Here is a 15,616-nt window from a genome sequence, read left to right as displayed (position 1 = left end):
CTCGGGGTAAGGCCTATCCTGACACGTGCTTGACCCACTATATTGACTGTCTGGGGTCGGGGATTATCGTGGCGATACCCTTGGTTATCACTGTAGTGTCCCTTACTCCTTTTAATAAAATGAGATTGGTGAGGATGGAAATCTTTCCTTTTACCCTGAGATTGATATGTCTGTTGACTTGGCAAAGTATTAAGCAAGGCAGGGGGAGGCACCGTTGCGGTTTAGAAGGTTGAGGTATTCTCATTTGGGTGGGTCTGGTTTCCGCTCCCCACTTGTTGATAAGGGATGGTTGTTGGGGGTTTTTCTTGGTATGTCTTTGCCTCTGTAGAGGCATGGTTATAAGCATGTTTCATCACCTCAGAGTAAGTCTTCCAACTGTTGGCATTGCTCATGTACTTAAAAAAACAGTCGCGTAGGCCTGCCGTGAAGGCTTTAAGGGAAATCTTGTCATCTGCCTCGACATAACTAGAATACTCATAGCTGAAGCGGCCAGCATACATACGTAATGACTCGTCTGGCTTTTGACGAATAGTATACAAGTCATCCGTAGAGTGTAAGCGATCGGTCTAGAAAATGTGTTGAGAAACCATCAGTTTCCTCATTCCTCAAATGAGTCTACCGTCTCAGGTGGAAGACGGCAATACTAGTTTAGAGCTCCGCCAGAGAGGGTGGAGAGGAAGAGAAGACATCGCTCTTCGTCGGTGTGCATCCGGTATGCCATGGTGAACTCAAAGAGGTTAAGGTGTTCAATCGGGTCCACCTTTCCAGTATAGAGTTGCAAGCCAAGCTTCTGCTTTGTCTTTGCTTGGAGGGGGTGTCGAGGATCCTCCTTGTAAGAAGGGCAGGCCTAGGTTGGTTCCAATCAGGTATCTCAGCTTGTCGTTTGGCCTTTAACTTGTTTACTTCCTTAAGGAGCTGTAGGACAAGAGGGTCCTGAGTGGAGTCATGTACCACTGGAGCTTTCTTTCGTAAATCTCCATCTCCTCTTGGAAGTAGGAAGGTTTGATCAAAAGCATGTGTTTTTTCCCTGGACTCGCCATACTGACTTCCAAGGTATGTCTGTCGGAACATCTCTGAGTCCCCTATACCTTCGTGTTTCTTTAGGACTTGTTGCCCCTTCCCCAAATTGGTAGCCGGCCTGGGACATGGGAGGGGACCGAATCTTTTAGAGACCCTTGGGTCATTGATCTTCGAGCTTACATGGATGAGATTGTCTTGACGTTGCTTTAGGAAGTCTCGACAGCCGCGAAAGACGGATTTCGATCCTTCCACTCCTTCTGTAAGGAGGTGCCTTCCTCCACTTCTTTTGCTTCGGGTCGAAGCAGCTGGGTTGAGAGAAGTCTCATGTCGGTCGCCATTTCGATGAGTAGCTCACTCTTCAACAGGAATACCCATGTCGAGGGCAAATGACCCTCCGTGTTGGGGGGCACCCAATTGATGGTTGACTTCCACATGGGTGATGAGCTCGTGTGTTTTAGTATATCTAGCCTCGTGTAGCATCTCGAAAACCTTCTCATACTACTCTTAGAGGATCTCATTCTTCATCCCAATCTTGTTGTTTTAAGCTTCCAGCTCATCGACTTTAGCCTGAAGAGCAAACTTCTTTTGTTCATTCTTTCATTGTTTCGCATCACGTGCAAGGGGGTGTCATTCTGCGTGTTGTGTGGCTTCCTTCAGTCCCCATGTTAGATAGGGATGCCTGGTCAAAAGAGAGTGTACGAATAGTGGAAACCAGCTTGACAAAGCTGAAGAGAGTATGAATAAGTTTGATTCCCACAGACGGCGCCAAATGTTAATGCACAAAATCAGTGAGGACTTTGGTACAACAGAAAGTGTTAAGTTTGTGACATTCGCTAGATTGCTCTGGTCACTAATGTGGATAAGTATGTAAATGGATACAGACAGGGAAGCAAACACAAGATGTACGTGGTTCACCCATATTGGCTACGTCCACGGAGTAGAGGAATTCTCATTAATTATGAAGGGTTTACATAAGTACATAGGTTCAAGCTCTCATTTTATGAGTACTAGTGAATGATTTAGTACAAATGACATTAGGAAATATTGTGGGAGAATGATCTCCTTTTATAGAAGAGAGTTTCTAGCTTTGTTCTGATATTGACACGTATCGTGTTGTGATTGGCTTCTGATGTTGACACGTGTCGCGCTATGATTGGCTTCTGATGTCGACATGTGTCACGCTATGATTGGCCTCCTAGTTGGAGGGAAACTCTTCTAGGTCCTTGACAGTATAACGTTGACCGGTGCTCGGTAGTTTCTGAATTGGTCAAGTATGGTACAAACAATGTCCATATAACCTTTTAAAATATATGAAAAGATACAAGATTAAACCGCCACACTATCGTGGAGAAAAGCTTAATGCAATTCTTCTAGGTTTTGCACTATTTCACTATTTGTACCACGTTAGAAGAATGAATCGATGAAGTTTGATAGTATACCAAACCTAGCAATTCTTATAGAACATGAATTTGCATCAGCACGTCGAGACACCACAGTCCTGTAAATGTGCTTTTATTAAAAAACTTCGCACTAATGCACACATAATTGGTTAGTCATGCAATCAGTTTGTGTGTTTTATATAGGGGTGTGATATTCACACACCCTTTTTTACTTCTCACACACCCTTCTAAGTTTCAGCCGTTCGATCAAGTGAATTAAAGAAGATCAAGGGTAGAAATTAACAAGGGGTGTGTGAGAAGTAAAAAGGGATGTGTGGATAGCACACCCCTTTTATATATGATTGATATATGTATATATCGATACATTATTAGATACTTTAAACCCAGGATATGCATACTAGTTGTACACAATTCTATGTCTGAAATGACCATTTGAGGAACCATTGAAACCATGCACATTAGCTGTTTTGTGGTAATTTTGTAGCATATATGTTAATTTATATTATGTTTCATTGATTAGTTTTAGAACTTTATATATGACATAATTGTTAAACTAGTGTCAATATCTTGATGGAATGAAGCCAATCAGTTATACTAAAAGCAATTAAGATAACTTCCCAACTGCGCGGTTATCCATGAGTGTGGTTCATGCAGAGTGGAGACTCATACCTGTTCATGAGAAAGTATATATTTGTATATACTGACGATCAGTCGTTGGAATGGTATTCTTGCGTCAAAGCCCATATGAATTGGTATGATTGTAGATGATATGAAAATATATCTCTATATATGCATTACTTGGCAGAAGGGCGATGTGCCTTTTAAAGTATTGCAAAATGTTGGAAAGGCATGACTATTTTTGTGACCGCCATGACAACAGACATATGACTTTGAATTGCTACTGAGGATTAATGAATATGCATGCTGTACCTTCCAACTGATTTGGATGATGAGGAATCATGGTCCCATCTCAACATACTAGATCATGGTTTCTTAACCACTGTGGCTTTTGAAAAATGGTTTCTTATTGGAAATTGGAGAAAGCTAGTGATCTCAGTAGTCTGGTTTCTGTAACTACTGCCAAAGACATAAACAGTGATACATCTTAGACTGCAGAATCATACCTGTTCGTGAACTGCAGACGAAATCTTGTACATTTCTGATCTCGTGCATGAGAGTATGTGTGGAGATGATACAAGAAAATGATGTTGGCAGTCTTCAAATATGATCTGTTTGATTCTACCGACTCTCGTAGTGGATAAAGTTCCTTTTCTAGAAAGGAATTGCTTTTGAAATTGATGTATTCAGTGCACGTTAACTGTTGCGGTGCCTCTTTCTTCGATTTGAGAAAGAGAAGATATTCTATGTATGACTTACAGAAACATGAAGGTTTGACGGCCATGTAAGAATTCTAATTGGACTCAACTAGTAGTGATAAAGGTGTGTCAAAATTATAAATCAGTTAGGGTTTTGTATATGTGTAAAACCATGTCCTATAATTGAGGAGTTACATCCATCATGCTTTGCATTTTGAAGCACGTATTAGAACTACTTCCTCCACTATTGGAACTGAAAGCAACGGCTCTATAACCAACCTCCACGATAGATGGAAGTTGGGTAACCTGCTCACAGAGAAAAGGTTCTTCGTTTTTGGGACTATCACCATAAGAATATACATGTCTTCAAGTGAGTAGAAGAGTCTCTTTGCATCATGTTCATGGTCTCTGTAGGAACGAACTGGAAATCTTTTGTGTTCTGCAGGTAAGGTTTCACTAATCTTATTGCGTTGTGTTCTAGAGTTTACTATTAGCTTTTAGGGTTAATTACAATAGGCCAGTGATAGAGAAACTTAAACAGTCAGTTTTGTTTATCAATTAAATACACGATCATGATACAATCTGTAATGTTGTGGCTGGGCATCTACGGGTATAGGCTGTATGCTCTGCAAACTCATTTAATTGAATTAACGTATTTATAGAATGATGAGCACTTCCTGATAAAGGAGTAACATGTGAAGGTAACTACAAAAATGAGTTTTGCTCATAAGCAATGTTAGTCATGGATAAAACAAAAGTCAATTCCTTTGAGAAGATTTATACACTGAAAGTGTGGGGGTTTTCCTAAAAGGAATGATGAGGTACTGAAATTGATGCTTATTAAGTAAGCATACACAATTAAATTAGACACGGTGATGCTTATTAAGTAAGAATATGAATGGACATGTTATGAATTCAATGATGCTGGGTAATTGAATATAGCCTCAGATAAGGCTAGCGAAGATGTACTTTGTGATAATTAAGCCGAGTAAGGGCTAAACATATGTCCAAATTGTAAAAGAGTAATTTGTTTCTTAAAAGAGAGATAATAAAAAACAGTTATCTCTTATAATGAGTAACTTTAAGGTATGAAGAGGTTAGAGACCTTTCTACAAATACCTTAAATGTGGGGGAGTTTACTTCCAAGAAAATTTATATATATTAAAACCCAAACATGTTCATTAACAGTAAAGTGACGAAAATACCCTCCAAATTTTTATCTGGCAGTGCTTTATTTCAGATTTTCTACAGTGAAATTGCAGTTATGCCCTTCCGCTCCACTTGTCGACCATTGTTGCGTCTTTGAGCTTCTTCCCTTTGCTTTTCACTCTTTGTGCTTCTATTGCTTTTCACTCTTTGTGCTTCTATTGCTTTTCACTCTTTCTCCACTAATTTTCGTTCGATTGTTTTGCGTTTTGTGCTTTGGTGAGATATTTTATTAGCCTATGTTATGTGTTCTGAACAAGGATTGAATTGGGTTTCTTAGTTAAAGCGAAACTGGGCTCTTCCTTTTGCTTCCAATACGTTCTTGCATCCCACCTCCAGTTCTCTCTCGACAGTTTTCTAGGAAGCACAACGTGAATCCCGTCCCGGTTCTCTCGATTCGAAGAAAATTCTTCAAATGGCTTTGATTTCAGGGTAACTCTTCTCTCTCTAGAATTTTGTTTGGGATTATCTTTTTCACTCTGTTCTGTTGAATCTCTATGGCCTCTTATTGAATCTTTTCTAAAATGGGTGTTATAAAGCAGCTGTCATCTTTGCATACAACTTCCTTGCTGCTGCATTAGGGTGACGACCTGAAGTTAAAGGCCTCAAATTTACAACTAATACAAATAGTAAGTATTGCTTATCGCATTTTATCTTCGAGCTTAATCCATCACTTGATATGCAGTACTAACTCAGTTGTTCATCAATTTGTTTCACTTTTAGGTTTTATTATGGTAAGTAATTCCTCTATTTCAAGTATCGTGTATCTGTTCTTGATTTCCACTGAATGCATATATTTGTGTTAAAGTATTAATTTTCGGTTTTTTACATTTTCGTAATGCCTTCTTTTGTCATGTCATTAATGATCATATGTTTGCTAAGCATGTTCATGTGCAATAAAATGCATCTGGTGACTTCATTAATCCTTTATCTAATATTTTTATTAGTTGATTGAGAATTAGAGTTACGCGATTTCCCAATAATGCATCGAACTGAAGGTTTTTCTCGGAATTTTTTGTTTTCTGTAATGATAGTTGCAATAGACTTGGATTGTATTTTTGCTAAATACTATGATATGCTAGCTGGGGAACTTCGATTAGTATGCTAACTTCTTAAAACTGGGACGTCTTAATGTTTATAGACAATTTTCCAACTTCATCAACTATATCAATTCCGCACCAAGTCCCAGAAGGTCATGTTGGGGTATCTTGGAGACGATGCGCTCTTCTGAAGGCAATTACAGATCCAGGTGATTCACATTGAGAAGTTGCTTGTAGAGGGCCTTAACTTTGCCTGCTTCTCATTATTTCAAATTTCAGGTTTTCATCTCAAACTGCCTCTAGTCACCCATTTTGAACCCATTCAAGTGACCCTGCAGACTGATCATGTAACTTTGGTAATCCATGTTTGGAAGATTGAGGATTTTGTCTTTCCATTCATTATAGTTTTGAAAGCTTCTGTTAGCAACATTATAGGTAAGGGATATTCCATATGGTACAAAAGGGTGTGTCATGATCAATTTTGAGAAGATTGAGGTAGGGCTATGCGATATTATTCTTTAGTATTTGTATATTAGTTTCACTTAGTTGAAGGTCTTGAAAAACTCCATTTAATAAATCCAAAATGTGTAATCCTTTAGGAGCCATTTGATAACCATTTGGTTTTTAGTTTCAAGTTTTCGTTTAGAATTATTTTTGGGCATTTACGATAACTTTACTTAAGTGTATGTAGATTTAATATGACAATTTAGTATAAATTTATATATTATCTTCTTCTTAGGTTCTTCAAGCATTTAGCTTCTTAGAATATCATTTTTTTTAAAAGCTGGAGTAGTGCATTTTATAGTGTGGCCTAACTTCCTTTTCATTGAAGTGGGATTTTTGAGAGGGATTGGTGGATCTCTAAAAAGGAACTTACTGGAAATTCCTTATTACACTGTTCTGTCTCAAAAGTTGTGAATTATATACAGGTATGGATGTTGTCTTAGCTAGATTGTTGTTTTAAACAACTGACTCATTTTTTGCTATTACTTTTCAAATTTTACTTATGTAGATATTCTCTCTTCATTTTTAGATGGTTGACAAATTGGATGATAAAACCATGGCAATAGAACTTGGTCCACCTGATTCTAAAGAGGCCCTATAAGGTAATATGCTCTACCTCAATTTTCAGAGCTCTTACATTAGTTTTTTCTTGCTCCTTTTTAACTCTGGACATGATTTCAGGATGTTGAAAAAGCCCTCTTCTGAGCACATGTCGAGGGTCAACTAAAGGTTAACAAATTTGTATATTTATTATTAGCTAACTCTTAATTATGATGCCGTTAAAAAAATGTCAAGGATAAGTTGAAGGGTTTGAAAGAAACTAAAGTGGTATTAATTGGAACTGAACCATTCACTAGAAATCGATATATTTTTAGGTGTATTCGGAATACAAAGTAGTATAATAAGTGGTATAGGTGGTTTATATTTTCTATACATTTTCTTATAATCTCTTATGCCTTGGTCTAATTACTTTCTTGAATTCGATCTGTTTTTGTAGAAACTTGGTTGCAAGGCAAGTTGGAAACGCACAAAAGTTAGATCGCGTCCTATAGAATTGCAAGAGAAGGTCATCTCCATTTCGTGCAAAATCAGACTTCTTTCTGCACACAAAAACACTAGGTAAACATGCATTATCCTTATTTTGTTCATGATATAATTCTACTGTCTATAAATTTATTTCAATTTTTTTTCCCTTGCCTGGGAAGCTTCCTTAATGACCAACATAGCAGAGGACAACTTTTAGTATTGCAGTAAACAACATTTTTAATAGACAAAATAGGTTTCTCTTTTGATATTTAAATTTGTTTCATTCATGATGAGGTTGTGTATAATTTGTGTTGGCATTGGTAACTCAGTTTTTGACTTAAAAAGTGTTTATGAAGATTGAAATTGCATAATCATTCATATAGTTTTCAATCCCGCAGCAACGAGCGGATACAAATTCTAGTTACTCACTAAAGTCCCATAATGTACTTTTGAGGACTTGACAACTACATAAGATTGTTGGGAAAATAGGGTCTAATTGCTATATTAAATCACATAGAAAATTAAGAAATAATTCATGTAATTATATATCATAATTAATGGATGCACATGAATAACTAATGTTAAATGAATATAACATAATGGATTAGAAAACCGGGAAAATTCGGTCGAGTAAAGTGTTAGACATTTTGTCCTTAAGACAAATTTATGCCCCACTAAGATGCTCATGGTTGATCGGCGCTCATCTCCCAAGATACAATGACCACATCCTTGTAATAGTAGCAGTCCAAATCACAAGGTTCCATGAACCACGATTGTGTTGAAAACTCTCATATAGACTCAATGAGACTCTTTAATATTAGTGCACTCTATGTATAATTATGTAAACAATGAAAAAGTTTTTTATGTTTATAGGAGGCTTCCCTATTTATAGATTTTAAGATACCTCTTTGGAAAAGTTGTGACTATTTATGAAGAGTCAAAAGTTACAACTCTTCATTTGAATAGACGCATCCTTCTACCAAAAGACTCCCCTTCTAATTTCCATTCAATTAATAAATTTCATATAATAATAATAATAATTTTCTAGCACTTTGTTCTTCCAATATTTCTTTTTGTTTTTCTAATTGGATGAGGATCCTAGGGATCCTTACATGCTAGTCCTTCATCATATATCGTGTAGCCAGTTTTCTTTAGATACTATTTGTGTTTAATTTTAAATAATAAAATTCAAATGATTTCTGACTGCACGATGTATGATGAATGGCTAAGATGTGAGGATTCCTATAATCCCCCACAATTTGGATCTGGATAGGATCCAAATCCTTTATTTGATTTTCTGGATATCTAACATGACCTCCAATGCATGGTTTCCATCACTATTGCAATATGAATGCAACAAAACATTGTTCTTAAATCATATGTCACGAATCATGCTCTCCAAATTTGTTCATCAAATGATACAATAATATGTCTTTAATTTATTAAAATAGAAGTCCACTTGTGATTATTTGATGCAAAAAATACGATGATTAATTATTTAGTGAACAAAAATTGATAATTTGATGAGTGTGGTATTTTAGTGATGATCTTATACTTTGTGTCAGAACATGCAGGGGTTTACTCGATCAAATTCACATTCACAAACAAATGTCCCAATAAAGTTTGGCCAGGAACCCTAACCGCAGGCGGCGGCCCACAATTACCTTCCACGGGATTTGAGTTAGCGTCCGGTGCTTCAACATCACTGAATGTCAAAGCTCCATGGTCCGGCCGCTTCTGGGGCTGCTCCATTGCCAGTGCCACTCATCATCCATCATACCTTGTTTATTACTTTGACTTGTATTTCCTTGTTCAGTTAATTTCTCAATTCCTTAATTTTGACTGTATTTTTTTACTTTATGTGCTACTTTTAATAGTTCCGTTATCTTCTATAAATATGGTTATTTATCCTACAAATTTATTCACTGAATGAGAAAGACAATGTTCATGTTAAAGAATTGAAACTCCATGATAGTTATTCTACACTACTAACATTTTACTTTATTCCATCAATTTCTTATTGGGCTAGAAAATAAGTTGGATATCAACAGAAGCTAGTGATGTCTCCACCGTTTTACTGAAAACACAAAATTAAAAACCATGGAGATAATTGTTTGCCAAACTCAGTAAGTGACCCTTGGATTCAGAGAAGCATATGCCAGCAGCTCCGGGATGCTTTCAAATAATGCCATGCTTTCTTCGCTTAGGGTCAACCATATTTCAATCCCATTGCAATCTCTTTTGTCCACGAAACAAACTACATTCTTAACTGAAAAACCAGCAAAGCTCACCCATGACGGCTTTCCCCATCCGAAGTCTGCTTCATAGAAAGGAAACCTACGCCAACTTGTGCAGGTATAAGTTTCAATCTCCTGATCTTTCATCAGGTTTCTGTCATGACTAGCGTTGCCTCATTAGGATCAACTAATTTGGTGACACATTCTTTCATTTCTTCATTCCCGGCCCGAATTTTTGCAACCAAGTCTTTTAAATCCCGCACACCGATAGTACTTTCTTCGGCTTAAGTGTTTGGAAAGATGGTGTAATTGTTTGCATCTCAATTATTTCAACCGTGATTTGTGTTGCCATACTAATTTGAATTTTGATCGTACTCGTAGATTCATAGCAGGGATTGCAACGGGGTGGGCGGAGGTCCATCCCCGCCTCCAATAGTTATTTTTCTTCCCATAACCCCACATAAAATTAAAAATATTTAGTTAAAAGTTTTTCTACTCCAAATCCGTAGCGGTGTTGTCATCCCTAACTCATACATCCTTGGCCTGCTCACCATATACCAATTATTTGTCATGTGTTATTTCAACTAATTTTAGTTAATTTTCACATTGAATGTTACTTATTCAATTTAAAAAAAAAAATTAAACATTGTTAAGTGAAAAAGGATACGTGCTAGATGATCAGGTGTATGGTGAGTACATACCAAAATTTAAAGTGGTGAGCAAAATTGTTCCCCATTGAATAAGGGGAGCATTTTTGCTCACCACCCTTAACTATAGGGTATGCTTCCCACCCCTACTAAAACTTCCGCTTGTAATCCACATTAATTTTAGGTAAGCCAAATTTTTTTAGGTAACTCATTTCACTCATTTACTTTCAAATTTACCTTTTTAATTTTTCTACTCTAATTAATACGAGAGAGAATCCTCATTTCACTTATTTACTTTCAAATTTACTCTTTCTTCTTCTTTTATTTTAGGGTAAATTACAAAAAACTACCTCAACTATTAGGTCATTAACAGTTTCATACCTCATCTTTAAGAAGTTTCAATGTCTTACCTTATCTTCGAATTTGTTGCAATGTCATACCTTCCGTCAGTTAGCTGTTAGTTCCTCTGTTAAATGCTGACATGGCATGAGACGGGGTCCACTTTTTATTAAAAACTTAAAAAAATGTTAATTAAATATTAAAAATAAAAAATAAAAAAAAACCAACCCGCAACCCAGAAGAAGGAGGAAGAAAAAGAAGAAGAAAATAAAACTCAAACCCAACCCCCTGCAACCCAGAAAGAAGAAGAAGAAGAAGGAAGAAGAAGAAAAAAAAACCAAAACCAACCCTTCCCCCTCTTCCCTCACAAACCCAACCCCCTGCAACCCAGAAAGAAGAAGAAGAAAAACACCCAAACCAAACCCAGTTCGTCCCCCCCCCCCCCCAAAAACCCAACCCCCTGCAAACCTAGAAAGAAGAAAAAAAAAAAAAAAAAAAAAAAAAACCAGTTCGTCCCCCCCCCAACCCTTTTCTGGGTTCTCGAGTGGAGGGGGGAGGAAGATGAGAAAGATGGGTGCGTGGAGGAGGTGGAGGATGGGTTGCGGGTTGGGCTCTGGTTTTGGTTTTTTTTTTTTTCCCTCTTCTTCTTCTTAGTTGCAAGGGTTGGGCTTTTTTTTGAAATTTAATTTTTTTAATATTTAGTTAATATTTAATTAATTTTTTTTAAGTTTTTAATAATTTTTTAATAAAAAATGGACCCCGCCTCATGTCACGTCAGCATTTAACAAAGGAACTAATAGTCAACTGACGGAAGGTATGACATTGCAACAAATTCGAAGATAAGGTATGACATTAAAAAAATTTAAAAACGAGGTATGAAACTGTTAATGACCCAATAGTTGAAGTAATTTTTTTGTAATTTACCGTATATTTTATTAAATTTTTGTTTTTGAACTAAAAAATCTGCACTAGAGTTAATGTGGATTACATGTGGCACGCTTTGGAAGGGACGGTGAACATACCCAATAGTTAAAGATGGTGAACAAAAAATGCCTCATTGGATAAGAGCTTCCTATGCAAAGCCAGCTGCCCACATGAATTTTAGGCTTGAAATAGTAGTGCAAGTCAACTAGACAGTTAATTATCCTGTTACCAAAAAATTATTCTATTACTACATTGTAATTTTCAAGGATAATACTAGGGAGACCATCTTTAAATCACATGATATATCACTAATAAAAATGAACATGTTTATTAATATTTAACTAATAATAATAATCTAATAATCAACATTCATATTATTTAATTTAAAATTTTTAATTTAGAAATTTGGTCTTCATATTATTACCCAATTCTAAATATCAATTTCGTAATCTTTTGCATTATTGGCAGCGGTGCAACTCACGCAGTTTAGTTGGGTTGGAAGGTCTCATCTTTTATATTTTGACTTTGGGTTTGGTTGGGTTTTCGTCGAGTTGGAAACCTATAACCCAACTCAATCCAAGGTAAATTTCGGTTGTCCAACTTTATTGGGTTAAGCTGAACTATATGCTAACATGTCTTGAAAGATTTACTATAACTTGTTCACAATTTTACAAGCATTTTTGTAAGAGAAAATGATAATAATCAACTACAATGCCAAATAAAACACAAATGTGCTGTAATTTAGCTTGTAGAACTCCTTTACTGTGAGAGTTAGTCACATACGTAGATCCACCAATTTATAGTGCATAATTTGGCCTAATTTGGCCAAGTTGGCCTTAATTTCTTATGTCTCTAGTCTTTGGTTCGAGGTGCCTCCGACTCCTATTCAAGATTCTCTCCTTTTTGATTGTATGCATCATTAATTTTAGGGTAAATTACATAGTAGCCCCTCAGGTTTGTCTATTTGCAATCTTATATAACATCTTTAAAACATTTCACTTGCATACCTCAAGTACTATTTTATTTCAATTTCATACAACCGTTACATTTTCCATCCATGGATCTGTTAAATGCTGACGTGGCTGCCACATATATGCATGTGGCTGCCACATATATGCCATGTGGCTGCCAAATGTCTGCCACGTGGCAAATAAAAATAATTTTTTAATTTTTTTTTAAAAAACCTGAAATTGGAAGAAAAAAAAAGGGACCGAACCCCTGCAACCCAGAAGAAGAAGGAGGAAGAAGAAGAAGAGAAGAAGAAAGAGGAGGAGGAGGAAGGAGGAGGAGGAAGAAGAAGAGAAAAAAAAAAAAGGGACCGAACCCAGAAGAAGAAGGAGGAAGAAGAAGAGGAGAAGAAGAGGAGAAGAAGAAAGAGGAGGAGGAGGAAGAAGAAGAAGAAGAAGAAGAAGAAAAAAAAGAAGAAAGGGACCGAACCCAGAAGAGAAGAAGAAAGAGGAGGAAGAGAAGAAGAAGGAGGAGGAGGAGGAAGAAGAAGAAGAAGAAAAAAAAAAAAAAAAAGAAAAGGACCGAACCCAGAAGAGAAGAATAAAGAGGAGGAGGAGGAGGAGGAAGAAGAAGAAGAAGGAAAAAAAAAAAAGGGACCGAACCCAGAAGAGAAGAAGAAAGAGGAGGAAGAGAAGAAGAAAGAGGAGGAGGAGGAAGAAGAAAAAGAAGAAAAAAAAAAGAAGGGACCGAACCAGAAGGAGGAAGAAGAAGAAGAAGAGAAGAAGAAAGAGGAAGAGGAGGAAGAAGAAGAAGAAGAAAAAAAAAGAATGATCGAACTCCCTGCAACCTAGAAGAAGAAGGAGGAAGAAGAAGAAGAAGAAGAAGAAGAAGAAGGAAAAAAAAAAAAAAAGGACCGAACCCAGAAGAAGAAGAAGAAGAGAAAAAAAAAAGTGGCACAGGTTTTTAAAAATAAAAAATAAAAAATTATTTTATTTGCCACGTGGCAGACATTTGGCAGCCACGTGGCATATATGTGGCAGCCACGTCAGCATTTAACAGATCCTTGGATGGAAAATGTAACGGTTATATGAAATTGAAATAAAATAGTACTTGAGGTATGAAAGTGAAATGTTTTAAAGATGTTGTATAAGATTGCAATAGACCTCAAACCTAAGGGGCTACTATGTAATTTACCCTTAATTTTATGAATAAAACCCCTACCGTCTCTTCTTCTTCTTCTTCTTCTTCTTATTCTTGAAAAAAAAAAAATGTGATTGTATAAATGTAGAAGTAAATTCCAACACGATATGAGATATCTAATCCCTATATGACTTGTATTACTTGTGAGGCAAATAAAGTTCACATAACTAGTGTAAATAAAGACATCAGGCCACCAAACAACATAAGTGAAAATACAACCGTTGAGCTATTTTTTCTCTAAATTTTCCATCAACGCTTTGTAAGCACGAATTGTGTACCTAAAGGAGAGGATCACTCAAGAACCGCATTTAAGCAATTGCCATCCAAGTATTTACTAAACTTGATCTTTGTCAAAGTTCTATAAACCTTTATGCATGTTAAGTTGTTAACCATCAATCCCATGAAGCATGAATCCTTCTTTCAATTTCAAATTATTTTTGCTATGTTTGCGATTGATTTTATGATTTGAAATTGGATTTCTTAAACTATATATATGTGTGTGGAAATTAAGAGTTGAAGAGAAATATCCCAATACATATCTCTTTTTTTTCTTCAATAATCCATAATTGTAGCAATGAAATACTAGTGTTCCCATCCCAAGTAATAGATAATTGATTACAAGATGGTATATATATATTTTTTATTATAAAGGACCATAAATTCCTTGCTTACGTATCATTCGAAAGTGTTTTAACATAATTACGAAAAATGATATTGAAAATCCCTAACCCATGTAAGCCACGGCTTCAAGCCACACTGTAGGCACGAGCCCAATCCAATCCCCTGACCAAACGACATATTGTTTAGGTTCTCCCACCTCCAGGTTGAGGAATGCGAGTCTCCTTGGCTACCCACGATGCCAACGACGACGGTACACTGTCATGGTTGGTTTCTAACACATCTCCAATGTCAGTGGACACCATTCCTGAGATGGTGTGGTGACCGAGAGCTTGAGATTCCGTTGACTCCATAGCTTTTCTGAAAGCAAGACAAGTCATACACGAGAAAGGATCGAGAAGAATCAAAGGACTGGCAACTAAAAAATACAACTTTACATTACAATGACTACTTTACTTTACAAGACTTAGTATTTATAGTAGCAGATAACAACTTAGCTATTAAGACTCCAAAATAAACCGTTTAGAGAAAAACCAAAGGAAAAATTCTCTACTACCGGCTCTTGCCTTTGACTTTGGAGTCGACGGTAGTCTTCTTGAAAATCATTCTTCATTTCTTCCCCTTCACTTTCCGTTTACTTTTTTGAGTTGAATTGTCGCCGCGAAGTGATGTGGTCACCGTGATAGTTGTCTTTTGGTCCACACACATAGAATTACCACAAGGTTTTGGATCTAATTATCACCTTCGATATAGGGTTGAAGTGGGAAGCCATGGGAGAAGTCGAATTGCGTTGGGATTAAGTTTAGTTAGTACAACACTTTGGGTTTAGCTGGTGTAATGATATGACATACAAATGTCTGGAGGATATGGAGTGGCTACATGATTTTATTTTATTCTTTTATTTTGTTTCTATTTAATAATTTTCAGGAATTGTCCTGGAATTTGGTTTGCTTTCTCTCTGTAAGAGAGTTTGCTAGTTTGATTGCTCTCGTTAGGAGAGTGCATGATTTTAATTTGCGTTTTGGTTCGCTGCCTATTTTGGATCTATGTGTGAAAGGTGGAGCTGTTCGATTTGTTGGATCTACATCATTTGATGTTCTGGAATCGTGGTGGTGATTAGGTGAAGTGATCGACGCATTTGTATCGCACTCTCTATCCCAATTTGCGGTTTGAGATTTAATTATCACATCC

This window comes from Malus domestica, chromosome 10 (genome assembly GCF_042453785.1).
Source record: "Malus domestica chromosome 10, GDT2T_hap1".
NCBI classification, from domain to species: Eukaryota; Viridiplantae; Streptophyta; class Magnoliopsida; order Rosales; family Rosaceae; genus Malus; species Malus domestica.
The sequence above is the reverse complement of the archived record's forward strand: the minus strand, read 5'-3'. Positions refer to the sequence as shown.